This window comes from Lonchura striata, chromosome 3, assembly GCF_046129695.1.
Source record: "Lonchura striata isolate bLonStr1 chromosome 3, bLonStr1.mat, whole genome shotgun sequence".
Taxonomy (NCBI): Eukaryota; Metazoa; Chordata; class Aves; order Passeriformes; family Estrildidae; genus Lonchura; species Lonchura striata.
The window spans coordinates 100,921,693-100,937,830 of NC_134605.1; the positions used below are offsets into that span (position 1 = coordinate 100,921,693).

Below are 16,138 nucleotides of genomic sequence, written 5' to 3' on the forward strand. Positions count from 1 at the left end.
CCCCTGGATCACAGCCTTCTCCAGGCATCCTGATCTGGCCTGGGCACCTCCCCTATGGGCTGAGGGTGGATCTCTGCATCCCCCTGGATCTCTGTGGGCTGCGGGTGGATCTCTGCATCCCCCTGGATCTCCATAGGCTGTGGGTGGATCTCTGCATCTCCCTGGATCTCCAGGGGCTGCAGGGTACAGCTGCTCCACCATGGTCTCACCACAGCCTGCAGAGCAATCTCAGCTCTGGCTCCTGGAGCAACTCCTCCCCCTCCTTCCCCATTGACCTGGGTGTCTGCAGATTTATTCTCCTCTCCTCTCCTCTCCTCTCCTCTCCTCTCCTCTCCTCTCCTCTCCTCTCCTCTCCTCTCCTCTCCTCTCCTCTCCTCTCCTCTCCTCTCCTCTCCTCTCCTCTCCTCTCCTCTCCTCTCCTCTCCTCTCCTCTCCTCTCCTCTCCTCTCCTCTCCTCTCCTCTCCTCTCCTCTCCTCTCCTCTCCTCTCCTCTCCTCTCCTCTCCTCTCCTCTCCTCTCCTCTCCTCTCCTCTCCTCTCCTCTCCTCTCCTCTCCTCTCCTCTCCTCTCCTCGAAATAAAACTGCACCACAACTTCTGTTTTGGTTTTATCTTAAATATGTCATAGGCTTTACCACTATTTGCAATTGGCCCAGCCTTGGCTGGCAGCGCATCCATTGATGGAGCCATCAGGGATTGGCTCTGCTGGATGTGGTAGAAGCTTCCAGCAGCTTCTCACTGAAGCCACTTCTATGGTCCCCCTGCTACCAAAAACTAGGTCATGCAAACAAACAAACCCCCCCCCCCACACACAAACAACAAATCAAAAATGTAACAAATGTACCTGGGGCACACAGAGAAAAAAAAGGTTAAAGGTTCATGACAAGATAAGATCACACATGAAAAATTAAAGCCTGGGAAAAATGATATTTTTTCAGAGTTATATATAGTATAGTTTAAAGTTAATATTGATAAAGACCTTTATGTGGAAGTGATTATACAGCCAAAGCTCAACACTACTGCTATATATATGATGTGATCTATGACATTAATATATATATTTAAATTATATGCTTGGATACATACAACAGAATTAATTCAAGCTTGCATTAGAAACCATACATTGTGTAATTCCCTAAATATAGGATTTGCAGTGATGAGATAATCAGGTCAGAACAGGGTCAACTCGCTATGTATATTTAATCCTAAAAGCAAAGTATTTGAAAGCAAAAGTGAAAGCCAAAGAACGAAACAAGCCAAGAAGCAATACAGGGAATAAAGCATCTATCAATTCTTATTTCAAATTAAGACAGTGATAATTCTGGACAGTTACGGTAAGATTGTTATTTCAGTGCAGCAATTACTTTTTCTTCAAAGGATTTAGAAAATCAAACCTTCATCTTTGAATATTCACATTAAGCTGTGCTTTGTTTCTTTTCAAAATTTTGTTTTCTTCTGGTGTTCTTGAAAGATTTCAGAATTCTATTGTTAATTTTGCACTTTTACAGTACATAATATTCCATTTACTTTTCACAAAGATCCAGTGTCTCTAACTGATTTCATTTTACCATTAAATTGAATTTAATATTAAAGGTTCACTATTAAAAACATTAATGTTATTTATTATAATTAAACATCAATATTTGTTATGCTCAAACCATTTATTAAATTTATGTGTAAACATACAGAACATATCTAATTAGATAGAAGTTGTACTGAACCTACCCTAATATTCCATTCATGTGGATTTCTGTTAGCATTGATCCCTCTTGATACACTAGTATAAACATATATTTGTAGTTTTGTATTATTTATAAAATTGTCTTTTGTCCAAAAAATGACATTTTATACACACATGCACTTGATAAGACACTTTATGCTATATAAGCCTAGAGAAATCAGAGGAAAAATTCCAGAATATTGGAGATTTTCTGACTTAAATTTGGTTAAGCATCTATTTTAACAACAAAAAGGGAAAAATTTCAGTTGGTTTTCTTTCACTTTGATAAAGGAAGCATGGTTCTGTTTTCAGTGCCACCCGTGGTGATAGTCCTCCATGTCCACAACAAAGCACAATAATTTGAAGGATTAGAAAAACTGATCTTGTTCTTGAATGAAATCCTTATAAAATTACATCTTTGCTGAATGGGAGGATGCAGTGCAAAGGTCATCAGAGGTGACCCCTTGTGTAGAAGAGAGGCAGAAGCAGAATAAAATCACTTCTGCAGTTGTTAAAATCAAAGTATGGATCTACATGGCAACTCCATGAATTTTAAAAGTCTTCCTTGTACACAAGCAAAGAACAAGATCATAGCAGTGGTGCCTTGAAAGGTGATAATTGTAAAGTGAATTTGTAACAGTTCATTTCTCTAAGTGAAATATTAGTCAACTAAATTTTCTGATACAGTAATTCTACAAGCCATAATATAATTCCACAGTTCTTAAGTTCCATTCAAAATTATTTTCTCGTTATTTATGTTACCACCTCATGTGATGTTATTTGGAGGGAAAAAAGTGAGAATGTGCTTGATTTTTTTTAGAGATTAATTAATGCAGGATTCATCTTACCATAATCACCTAGAAGTTTTGTATACAGGTCTGTTTAAGATTTCTCTGGAATCATAGACAGACTTGGGCACAAGAGGTGGGAGCATAGGTAGATGGCATGACTTGTGCAGAAGGGCATTACTCTCTTTCTTGACCAGGAAGAGTAATCCTAGCTTAACTAATTTTCTGGTAAGGCCCTGTCTGTTGGTTGTCATCTAAGGCAAAAGAGAATTTGTAACTCGAGGACCAGTAATATAAATGACAGGTCACTCTGCTTGTCCTCATAAGCAATTAGCAGAGCATCTCAGACAGAATTAAGAGTGTTTAAATATTTTAGGAAGCAATTCATGTAGCACAGTGTTCATTTAGGAAAAAATAACTACTTAAATCTACCCTGAGTGTTATGATTATTGTTATTGCTACCACTAAAAAAAAACTGCAACAAATATATACAAAGACAATTAGAAGAACTGTGCATTAAAATAACCTGACAGAGAGGATAGACATGAAATGCTTTATAAAAATATTAGGATTATGAGTACATCTGTAGCTGAAAATCTTACACCCAGTGGATAAATGTCACACTTACAAGAGTAAGTTTGCCACCATGTTCTATTTGACTGGTGTTCTTGTTTGGATAATACATTGCAGCCTTTTTTTGCTTGTTGCTTTGGAATAAAATATAGAGAATCAAAGAATTTGATCCTCTTGTTTTTAGTATTTTTTCTAGAATCTTGAATTTAAATATTCTTTATAAAATTTCTCTGTCTATAATATGAGGATTATTCAATTATACATCTGTATTACCAACGAATTTTTAAGGTCCATTGCATAGTGTGCATAAAATACAGAGATCCTTTGCTGAAAGAATATAAACATCTAAATATATTTTTTATTATTAATAATCTCTAGCTGGAAAATTTTCTATTAGGGCTAAAGTCTAGATTATAAACATTTAATTCTGTTTAAGAATCAGCTATCTGCTTGGCACCAGAGTCTGCTTTCCTTTTCAGAAGCACTTTGCAAGCTTTATGACTCCCTTTTGTCAATTTCTGAAATATGCTTGCTAGCACAGACCACTTTTTCATTCATTTCACTTAAATGCATTGCAGATTTTCAGGGTATTTACATAAAGTCTCGAATCTTTAACTTTATGATCCATTCTCTATGAGCTCAATTCTCTTTCCTGATATGTGTCATTCCCAGTTTGTTTCATTTATTTCCAATAGATTGGCTAGACATGTAAAATATGCCTCATGGATGTCAATTTTAGCAGAATAGTAGTAGCAGGTAATGGTTAAATAATCACTTTGGATTGCAAATCCATACACTGTCTAAGAGATCACTCCTGCTGAAGGGTAGAAATTACATCCAGGAGAATGCCTGGGCACCTTTCTTCATACAGTATCTCAGGGGAGCTGTAAATTGTCTTCTTAATTAGTCACTGAGTGATGGAAACAAACTCAGTCCTAAAATATATACTGAATTCAGTGCAAGTAGATCCGGGAATTAATTTGGCCAAAAAGTATTCTTTGAAGACAAAGTTCTTTGTCTAGGCAGTGTCCCTTGTGGTGGAGTTTTGTGATTAGGTCAGTCATCAGGCAAAAATTAAAAAGGCATCTAGAGACTGTTAAATTCAGAGGAAATTTCACAGTCTTAGGAATGACATGAAGATGTCTCAGGCTAGGCTTTGATGGCCTTCCCTGACACTGATGGCTCAGTGGAGCAAAAAGAGAACAATGACTTCAGAGTCTGAGTTCAGGGTAAGGAAGAACAGGGACCTGATTAGGTTCCAACTCTCCAGTGGGAGAACATTTTCTGCAGTACTTCAAGGAAAAGGCTGGTGTTTAAAGGTGAATAAAAAAAGGAAGATAGAGAAATCCTGCAGCACTGACTTGGTAATGTGATGTAGCTATGAGATAAAATCTAAAGAAATTATGTTATCTGCCCCTGCTGTTAGGGTCCTGATTATCTAGTAATTTAAACAGAGCAAGTTCTGCCCAGAGACCTGGTAATATTTGCGTAGACATCTGCTGTGGTGGGGAAAAAAAAAGATTTATTTTCTACTGGAAGGTCTCCTAGGAGAAGGCTGTGCCTAGGTGTGGTGATGAGGGCTGAAGGCAAAGCACAGCTCTGTAGCCAAGGGGGTGGCCCCAGCTGCCAAAATGTGAGCGTGCCTGAGGCTTCAGTCTGGCTGGGCCAGACGTGTTTACACAAGCAATCCCAATCAAAGGATCAGTCATTTTTCAGCAGAAAAGTACCTATTGAAAAATAACTGCTCAACCCTGGATCTATCACTCTTAGAGAGAGTGAGAAACCTTGAGAAGGTGAGCCTGGGAACTAAAACCCATCACTCCTGTGGATACCAAGTCATGGCCTTGATAAAATTACAGGTTTGTGACATACTTTAATCTTTTTCTCACACCTTCTCATCCTACCTTATGCTCTGCATCTTGCTCTTTGCTTTATGCTATAAAATGCATACAAAATAACCACCTTTGTCTCCTTGTCATAGAAAATAACTACCACATCTCTCCCCTTATTTAAATCCTCCCCATTTCAAGTGTGCAATCTACATTTTTCTCTTGATAATCTAGCTGATAGATTTCCTAAAAATATCAAAACCTGGCATTTAGGTTTTAGGTTTGTTCCTTTTCTTTCAAATTTGAAGGAATGCTTGCCATGCCAGGAAACACATCTATTTTTGTCCCTCAGTAATCAGTAATATATTCCTTTACCTGCAAATGGTTATGTTGCTTATGGTTACGGAAAGATTCAGTTAAGTTTACATTGACATTTGAACAATTTTCTCTTAATAACTTAATATCAGCAGTAGTACAGAACCTTCAATGACAGTCTTGTGTCTTCTCCTCTCCAGGGAGGGAGGCTGGCTGACAAATTGCATTAATTCTATTTTAGTTCTTTTTTGTCTATGTGCTAAAGCATTTCTGTAGACTGCTCTTAACTGTACTTGAATCATGTAGCCTGTCTTAGATGGAGACTTCAACCAAAAGATTATCTGCATAGATTACAGTATTTTCTTCTGCAGTCCAGAGTATACTCATGATCTCATTAATCACATCAGAGAGACATGTAAGATTAAAAGTTATCTAAGTTAAACTTAGTGAGATTTTTCAGAGATAAAAGGCCATGAAATTGAATGTACAGGTGTTGGCAAATTTGCAGTGCTTCCATGAGAAAACAGCTACTGTACAAAGAACATCACTGCCATCAGCAGAAAATCCATCTTACTGGGAGCATCAATAGATTTTGTGCAACTCTGACTGTTCATGCTAATCACACAATGAAACACTTGTTATTTGACTTTCACATGCAATTGATACTACTTCTACAAAATAATCTCTGTAATTATCTGACAAATAAAGGGTCATCTAAGCAGAATTCAATAAATAAAAAAAAAATCTAAGAAAAAATTTGATACTTACCAATTTTGAATTTATTCAGAGGCCAAGAAAGACTGTATTTTTGTTTTCTGCTTTTGTCTTAGTTAATTTCTTTTCCCTCACAGTGTTAAGGGGAGTAATCATGTAAGTAAGTAAGTTCTTAGGTTAAAGATAAAATAAGTAAAGAAAAGATGTGCAGTAAATGGTAATTTATTTTTTCATCCAAATTTAGTCAGATTGTAAATTCTATTTTGAAGCTCAATGAATTTCTTTTTTCGAGTAGAGAGCTGATAACATTGAAATATATTGTGTTGTGACTCAAAAGAAAAAAAAAAGGGCAGTGCACAGGCCCTTGCTGCATCATTGCAAACAGAGCTGAACTACAGTAAAAAGTATTATTTAAATCAATAGAAATTGATTACTGTAATTACTTACATTTCATGAACTCCTAGATGGTTTGGTCATGGCATGGCTCAAAAGCAAAATGAAATGAGAGAATGTGTGAAAAAGCCCCTCATAGACATTGGAAAGAAAGTGACTGAAAGCAAAGAAAATGCCCTCTGGTCTTTCCTACACTGTAGTGACTCAGTGGAGAAATCTGGTTGAGCAAATGCATAATCAGTTCTGCAGTGAGAATGCCTACTTCAGTGAAACTAGGGCTCAGCAAGCCTCTGTGTTGAGATGTGATGCCTTAGGCAAGCTCCAAGCAATGATTCTATCCTCATATGATTATTCAGGTAAAAAAGAAAGTTCTAAGCAAGGCATGAACAGTCAGAAATATGATTAGTAAAGGAAATACATTTGTATGCAACAATTTAAAGGAGGTCAAAGGGTGCAAGAAGAAAATCTACAAAAGCAGGGTCGAGATGAGAGAAGTACAATATTGTCTTCCCTTTCAAGTTAATAATTAAGCAATACTACAAAAAAAGCAATTAATTAAAATAAAACATTAATATTCCCCATTTGTCCTAATGCAGATAATCAGTAACCTTTGCAGTAGTAAAACTAGAATGAAGAAGAACACTGGCTCTATGACAGTAGAATGGATATCCAAGAGCTATTACTTATTCAGATAATATCCTCTAGTCCTTAGCCAAATTTGAAATTTTTGAACTCGTGTTTTACCTTGCATCCATGTTTGCCTTTCATGAAGGGCTTGTATTGTTGTCTATGCACTGATGTGTTTTTTTATAAACTTCCTATTACCCTTATGATTGGCAATACAAGAGAGACTCCAGTTTCTTCCCTGGAGAAGAAGAAACTGGAATTCACACAACATTTTGTAGACAGCTAGAGTTAGGACTTTTGTTCAACATGTGTTATATTGGACAGTCTATAACGAGAGATTTGTGTGCTGAATTCTGACTATTACAAAGAAAATTTCTGATTTGTGACCTAATTCTACATTTTTAGATCATGAATAATCTCTCTGAAGGTTAGAAGGCCAAGCTGTATGTTTGTGGAGACGAAACTTCTTGAGAATAAGCTTTGGTCATTTTCTTGAGAAACAGCTTACCTGCAGTCTGTACTAGACTTCAAAAAGTCTAGACTTTAAAAAAGACTATACAAAATTATCCCAGTATGGAGATTTTTTGTCTTCAATTAATTAGGTTTAGAAAGCTAAAATTCCCATGTAATCATTGTTATTAGGTTTCATTTTGACCTTTGTTGGTTTATAAATTTAGGTGCAGAGAAAAACACTGACACAGCATTGGAATTTGAGGAAGGAACTAGAAAAATTAACTTTATATAAATAGCTCTACACCTATTTTGATCGTGAGTAATAGAACTGTTAAGGAAAGAGAATTGTCTAGCTACTGATATTCAATTAACTTATTTTTTAAAAATTAAAATATAGTACTATTTGCTACATTAAACTATTTTATTGGGGTAAATAAGAAATTATTTTTCAGTGTTTCTTAGCACTAAAGATGAAAGGCTTAATTTCAATGAACAGTGAATTAAACTTTTATCAATACTTCAGAAAATCATTTAAGTGAAGAATATAAGTCAAACCATATGACAACACAAAATCCCATCTATAAAATCAGAGAGACTATTTGGAAATAGACCAATTAATGAGAACCATCTTATATAAAACTTCAGTTGTGTTTTTTCTCTCTGTCAGGATTATCATATTTTGCCTCTTCAAGTAAGGAGTTTGCATTTATTTTATTGCTTGAAGGAAGAATTTATTAAGTGTTTCAGGCTACCATATCTTTTTAATATGGAAGTACAAGATAACATGGAATGACTAATATATTTTTATGTGCTATGTTGGAACACAGAAATGACTGAGCTGTGTCTGACCAAGGGCCAGGTACGTCAGCTTTTGAAAGAAGTATCAAATGATCTTTTTTTCTGATGTAGCCTCTAGCAGCACAGGCTGCAAGATTTATTCCATTCATGATGAAGAAACAATGCTGCTTCATTCAGTTAATTGCTTTGCTATTTTATTGTTTTCCTTCATGAAATGAAAGCATGTCAAGCAATTAAAATATTCCAGTAGTAGTCATTAGTTATGTTTTATTTCTATCTTATTTGCTTGCCAAAGAAACAACCCGTACCTTCCCAAGCCTAGCTGAATTGAGAAAATTATTCTTTCCTTCCCTTGGTTAACTAGTCTTTGTACTAATATCTCAATGTTTTAATACTAATTTTATTCATTCATATGAAGTAAATATTAATAAATAATAGCTCTTTTCTGGTGACAAAAAATTGTTACTTGGTACCAAAAGGCTGAGGGTTTTTTTTCTTTTTCATATACAACATCACTGAGATCTTTCTTTCGAGACAAAATTGAAGCATTAAAACTTAGTTGCAAATTTGTAGGTTCTGAAAGCATTTATTTATACTGAATAGATTGCTTTGTTTTTAAGTATTCTTTTAAATTCAATTTTTTAAAAAAAATTAAAATTTGAATAATAAGGACATAATCTCTTCTGTTATTTTCTATCTTTAAAACTACTTTGTTTTACTGTATTTGATGATGTAATTACATCAGGATGTAAGGATGATGAAATATAAATGAAAGAAATCTTCAGTGTGTGTTATTTTGCTAGTGATATTGTGATATTGGTACATTAGTTCTCAGGCTTTATTTTGAAATATTCTAACTTTGTCATAAGTAAGGCACATAAAAGTTATATAAATTTATATAAGGATTAATTTAAAACAGTGTAAATGATTTCTAGAAAATAACAAATATCACTATGTGAGAACTAAACAGCTGTTTTTAATAGTGAGAGAAACTGAACAAAAACTAATAACATCCTCCTGAAAAAACTTCTGGGTCCTTAGTATATTTCTTTCAATTTTTAGGACTTTTGAGGATTTATAAAAGACAGGTAGTCTCAATAAAAAGAAGAAAAAAAAGGAAAAGTCAACACCACCTTTCAGGCATTTTAAGCTTTAGAAAAGTGGGTTTCCTTCTCCTTGCAAAAAGAAGCAAGTGAACACGAACTGGTTTTAGAGTGTATTTTTATGACAGTGACAGAACACTTCTCATTGCTTCTTATTCCTGAGCCTAATATTTTCACAGCTTTAAAGAGAGAAGTCCTTCTTAAAATAGATACTTTGGAACACATTGCTTTAGCTGTAGTGTACTCTTTAACAAAAGACATTTTTCAAAAGTGCAAAGCATTCTCATTTTTGATAAAGGAATTGTATTGTGAATTCCTTTTTTCAGTCAGTGCTCTTCAGATTTACTGTGTGACATTTATAGGGCTTACTACTTGCTTTGAAAATCATCCATGCAATGTTTTTTTCAAAGCCATATTACAATAGTTAATACTTGGGCACAATCTTCAAAATAAAATGCAAAGAGTAATGATATACAGTTTAAATGCAAATGTTTGCTGAGTTTCAGGTTCTCTGTAAATCTGCTCTCTTTGCAGTCAGCAACAGGTACAACTCTTAGAATTGTCACTGTGAATGCTTTGTGTATATAAAACTTAATGAAAAAAAAAGAAAATTTTATTACTATCACTATAAGCACAATAGAAATAATCCTAAATATCACCTGAATTCTTAAATAAGAGTTGCTGAAGCAGAGAGAGAGTAAGGAGGCTTTTATGAGCCTTATTGATTCAGATTTGTACTTTGCTTTTTTTTCTGGTGGCAAATAAGTTTCCCATTTGACTTTATTTAAAATTGTTAACTCACCCTCTCACCTGAGGGGATAAAGCCATGAGTACGTGATGCTCTGAAGCCTCATTCTCTTTAGTGTCTTTGGCTGTTGGAACTGACATTTGTTGACTGTCAAAGTCTAAAGGGACAGCATAAAATCAAGAGAGCCTTTCACCTTCTGGCCACTGTGGAAGAGCCTAGATGCAGTACAATAACATTGTAAGAATATATATTCTGATAAAAGATTGAACCACTGGTGACAGTGCCTAATCTCACAGTGACTGTGACCTGTAAAGAATGTATGTTTCATTTTCTGTAAGAAGTCAAAATTATTTCCTTTCAAGTGAAGATGAATGAGTTGCTCAAGTGGAAGAAGAGATTCACAGACCACAAGGACAAGACACATCCTATTTATAGTGTCTAACTTTAAAGACTTTTTGGGTGATGACTACAAACCCCTCAGACAGAGTAGAGGATTGGCTACCAAGGTAAAAGAGAGACAAAAGCAGCAGAGTAGGCTGGAGAGGAAAGCACGTTTTGCTAGGAATTAAATTAGATTACTTCAAAAACTGTCATGTATCACAAAAACACTCCTCTGACAAAACCAGTACTCTGCCAGCTTCTGAATTGTAGCTCCTTAGCTGTGTGTTTGAGCATGCTTGAGTGTCTTCATTAGACACTGTATAAGGTAGACTTGATGGTCCTGCAAAGCTGTTTCATTTTAATTAGTACACTTGTTACACTAGTACCCTTGTGCCAACCATAGCCTTCTGCTTTCTCTCCATTGGTTTCCTGACTGCTCAGTTCCTCTTGCTCACCTATTTATTGTTTGTTTGCAGTCTTTTTTTGCAATATAGTAATATCTAAACCACGGATCAGTGCCAATGCCCTACCAGCACTACTGTCAGAAGTTATGTGATTTTTCTTTCTCCATCTCCTTATCCCCTTCCTACTGCTGACACAAAGTTTTGTACAGCCAGCAGTTAAAACAGGTTAAAATATCTCACGTTAAAATCTATGAGATGAGTTTTTAAAGGTAGTGAGAACCTCAACATACACTTAAACGTGGTCATCTTTTGAAAATGTTATTTTTGTCTCTCTAAGATTAATCATCTTTCACAATCCAGACTTTAGTTTCATAATATGCAAAAGTTTAATATTTGACTTTTGCCTCTACTGTTCATTCTGCCTATAGCCTGGGAGAGAAAATGTACATGTCTCCTGCAGTACATAGATGTACTGTGCTTAAAATTAATGCTTAGAGAGCTATGTTTTACTATTTTATTTTATTTCAGTTTATTTTGTTTTGTCAAGATTTTCAACCATCTTTATATTTTAGCTACAGTAGTTTTGTTAAACATTGTTTAAATCAACAGTTCTATGCACATTACACTGCACTGAAGCCTGTTAAATGTTGGAGTCCATCACAATATATCTCATGTCACATTACATTGAACTGTGTCATATAGGGACTAAAGTGTAAAGTGAATGTCAACTTGTCATCTGTGATACTACTTCCTAAGGGAAGTAGTGGAAGCCCAGTTGTTAGAATAATTTAAAATGAGGCTGGGCAAAACACTAGAAGATTATACTGTGGGGAACTGTCTCACTTTGGCAGGAAGGAAGAAAGAATAGGGTATCTTTTTTTTCTGTCTTCAACTTTGGTTAACCTACAAGATGTGGTAGGTTTAGTTTTGGTTGTGTATCATGCACTGTACTGTCCAGTGGTTGTTGCTTCTTATATAATGTCACATAGAGACATCACTACCCATTACACAATTTATGGTTTGTAACAGGTCAGCTTTTGCCATTCTACAAGGGATTATTATCAAATGCTAAAACTGAGTCACAGATGTTTGTCTTATTTCTCTTATTGCTATCTGTTTTCTTAACTGTTGGAGCTTAACTATAACTATAAATAGCAAAAAAGAAGAAAAAAAAAAAAAAAAAAAGGAAGAGATAAAATTATCAGGTATTTTCAAACTTAGGAGGAAATATTTTCTTCTGCAATAATCTTTCATTGACATTCAAATTAAATATAGGTATCTTAATGCAAATACTAGGACCCAAAGTACTTGAGATGAAGGACAAAACAGGGGCAAATGCCACCCATAGAGTCCTTTCAGCTTGATTTTATTCTGCACTCATCTTATAGAAATGGAGCAGGAAGGATTATTGTGCTACTATTGGAAATTCTTAAGTATACCATCAAAAAGACTTTTTTTCCTTTGTTCTGAGATATAAAACTTTAACTGTGCCTAAGCAACAAAGAAGTTCTGCTCCAGTCTTCTTGGATAGCTCTGGTAGACAGACCAACACTAGAATGCCAGGAAATGGGGTAAAATGTAAGAACCAATGAGTCTGCATCTATTCCAGTCAAAACCTCCAGCAAAGCAGTATAATATATGTATATATTGTGTACTAAACATTCTTACAGATGAGATGCTCTATCATACAGAAAGTGCAGCTTCATCCAAAATGTTGAAGAGATTGATTTGGTCATAGCACTTGCTAACACCCACCATGCAAACTTTGGCATACTCCCAAATTGGTATAGTTAAATAATAAGAACAATGTCAAGCTGCATGATGATATTGACCCTGAGAAGGAAAGACAATGAAAACTACATACAGATACATGTCTTTGTGGAAAAATATTTTAGAAACCAGAGAAAATAAAACAAAACAAAGCAAACAGCAGGAATCAAACACCTTCCTTTTTCCAGTCCATATACTCTCACACATACAAGAGAAATATTACGATATAAAACAGGGTTTGTACTACAAAAAGACCAGTAAGACTTTTGTTGCATCCCAATTTGAAATGAGATGCCAGATTTCCTGCCACTGTTCCTCAGTAGTAGGAAGTGAGTTGTGTAGTTCTTGCCAGTTCGTGGCTGGCAATTTTTTTGTTAATACTATGCAATTTGGCTATTTTGATAGGGTGCTGTTGGAATTTAAAAATAATTCATAGAGGAATGACTAAATTTTATTTGAAATTAATTGTAGCATTGACTGAAAAATTTTTAAGGAGTGATATTTGACATAGATAGGAATAAAGACTGGTGCAGGGGAATTGTATAAATAATTTGACCTATGTATATGGATAGATTACATGCTGAAGCTAGAAATGAGTGCTGCTTTTGCAGGTAGGATTAATTAGAGCTTCCAGAGGGTCCCTTTGTCTTTGTTTCCTTTTCAATGAGTACATGAAAATCTCATAAATTTTTTTCTTTTCTGATTCTGCATCAGGAAGATGCTAAGTGAACAGAAATAGTTTTAACTTTAAAGAACTGTGAGGTAGGGAACTGTGCTGCAGACACAGGAGTGAGTGCAGGATGAAAGAAAGTGTTCAAAGTTTATTGACCTTTGCAATTGCCAAGAACAATACTTTGGGAATAGTTGCAATGAGTAAACCCACACCTCATATTGATTCAAACAAGGTTCAGAGATAAAATTCACACTCAGTCCCAGGGGTGCAAAACCTACAATCTCCTGAAACAAATGTAGCTACATTACATAAGAAAATAACAGTCCTATCAGTAGAGAACATTATGTGATGCTGTTTACTTATTAAAAAAATAAATATTTCTTCTCCTGTCAATAATTATTTCAGAACCTAATGAAAAGGTTAATATGGCTATCATATTTTCCTGTTGCACAATATTTTCTGGTAAATGATTGAGTCCTCAGAAGCTTGATGTGATTAGATTAACACAATTTTTCATTTGGAGGTATGAAAAAGTGTAGAATAATTTGGCATTACCCAGTTAACCTCTAAGATGAAGGAATGATTATGATTGCTTTTTAGGTACATACACAGCATTCATAATTACTGAGTATGTCTGTATGAGAATAAATTAAGATTGTAGCCAAAGCTGTCATTCAAGGAAAAATAAATAAAGAAAAACACCTACAAAATACAGCATTTGTTGAGAAAAGGGCATTTTGCACTTTAATTAAAAGGAAAACCTGATAGGAAACAAGTTCACAAAAGCATAACCTGCCTGGGGATTCTATGGCAATTGGCTAAGCTCTGGAAGGAGTGAAATACATTTTTGACTTGTAGAACAAAATTTCTGCCAGGTTTGAGTAAACAAGTTTCATGCTGAAAAAAAAAATGTAGTCACAGTCAACTGTTTTTTTAACTTAACAACTAAAAGTTAGAAAGTTACATTTATTTTAGTTATTGCCATGTCTTCCTGCAGATTCAGCATGTACATATTTCTGTAAAATAATATATATACAGTACATATTACTATTAAAAAACAAAAATAAACCCCACAAACAGCAAAAACAACAACAACAAAAAAAATCTTACCATGAATTGGCAGTGATTTGGCCTGAAATAAAGCAGAAGCAAGAAGTGGCCAGTTCCATGTTAGCTGACAAGATTCCATTCTCAAAAGGCCTGGTTTGTTTCGATGTCAAGTCAAAAAAAAGCAAAAAGGTAAATTAATAAACATTGCATAATGGTTGATTATTACCAGAAAAGCAAATCCTGGTATTCACTTGCAATGATGAGTTACTTGATACTTAAGCCACTGCTATTGAATTTAATGGTATTTTCCTGGAACTTAATGGAGTGCTTTAATTTGCTGACATCCATATCTTTTTTTATGCCTCTGCTTTCACCAAAAGCCTACCTACACATCAAAGCTTACCTGGTTCATTTCTTTTCTTGATGTCAAGACCCAAATTTGTCAAGTGACTGTAAACAAAGTAATTTGCCTGAAATTATTTGTAACTTCTATTAAATGTACTGTTCATCTTGTTTGCTATGAAAGACCTATCATACCAAAACTTCAGAGTGCAGTAATAAGAAAATAAAATCTTTTCAAGATCCTAGGCAACTTATTTAGTCTTCTTGAAGTGTTTCTTTGATTGTTGCTTTCCCCAGAAAAATGCCAAACCTAATTTCTTGTGCCTATTCACATCCTCACAGTGTCTTAAACCAATTTTATATTGTCTTTTTGTAGGAAAAAACCTGAGTACATTTAGATGTGAAAGGATTTATAATGATATTCCAGATAGGTGAGAATTTAAGCATATTACTTACTTTCAACAAAGGACTCATCCTGTTAATTTCAACCTCTCTGGAAGACTCCTGGAAAATGTTAATGTAGTGTCAATGGTAAGAATGTAGTTGTCTTTGTTCCTTATCTTTTGAAATCATCTAAATTATTTCACCTAAAATACATCTAGCTATTAACAAATTTTAGCTCTTAGTGCTGATTATTATTTGTAGTGAATACAATTATTGCATTTTCATGGGGCACTGTGTCAAACCATGACAGCTTTCCATTTTTTAATAGCAGTGAATTGTAAAGAGTTGGTATTTGTAATTATCATGTCCATAATGGGGAATGAGGCCTCTTAAGTTCAATAGAACTGTCATCTGCTATCTGCAGGCAGATAGAAAAGTAGTTGAATAAAAACTACATGTACAGTTCCCAGTCCTACTGCCTGTCCTGTCTCTGACATCACATTCCCTGACAGGTGTAGGAAGTGATTTCCTAGGAAACCACCACATCATCATTTTCAGCCTGAAATATGTCAGCTGGTTCCAACACACTCCACTTACAAAATTATTAGCCATTGAGATTAATCACTTTTGTGAGCAAAAGCTTACTTTCCAAAGTAAAGATTAACCCCAGTAGACAGCTCAGCCCCACAGGTCTCTACACTCACTTACCCTGTCTCAGTGGGATGGGGAAAAGAATCACTAGGGTAAACCCAAAAATTCATGGGTTCTGATAAAGAAAATAGGTTAAAAAAGGATGTTCATGCTACCAAAGCAAGATAAGGAATTAATTCACCACTTCCCATGAGCAGGCACGTGCTCAGCCATCCTCAGGAGAGCAGGGTTCTATCATGGTTATCCATCACTCTGAACACATCCACTCTTTCTTCTTTTGCCAGCTATATATCTTGAGCATGGCACCTTACAGTATGGAATATCCCTTGAGTCAGCCAAAGCCAGCTGCCCTGGCTGTGTCCCCTTCCAGCTCTTTGTGCATCCCCAGCCTTCTCGATGATGGGGTGGGCTGAGAAACAGAAGA

General features: G+C 35.2%; 1 long non-coding RNA gene across 2 annotated transcripts in view; it reads right to left on the minus strand.

Moving 5' to 3' along the window:
- LOC116183493 (uncharacterized) overlaps positions 1-15,200 on the minus strand; it is a 30,150-nt gene extending 14,950 nt beyond the window's left edge. The window contains exons 1-2 of one of the 2 annotated variants that reach the window (XR_013339619.1): positions 15,136-15,200; positions 14,398-14,487 (exon numbers count right to left, since the gene is read on the minus strand). This is a non-coding gene — a long non-coding RNA (uncharacterized LOC116183493). Of the gene's footprint in view, positions 1-6,384; positions 6,484-14,397; positions 14,488-15,135 lie in introns of those variants that run through there. The other variant, XR_004148127.2, reaches the window with a different exon arrangement.
- Positions 15,201-16,138: the final 938 nt, after the last annotated feature.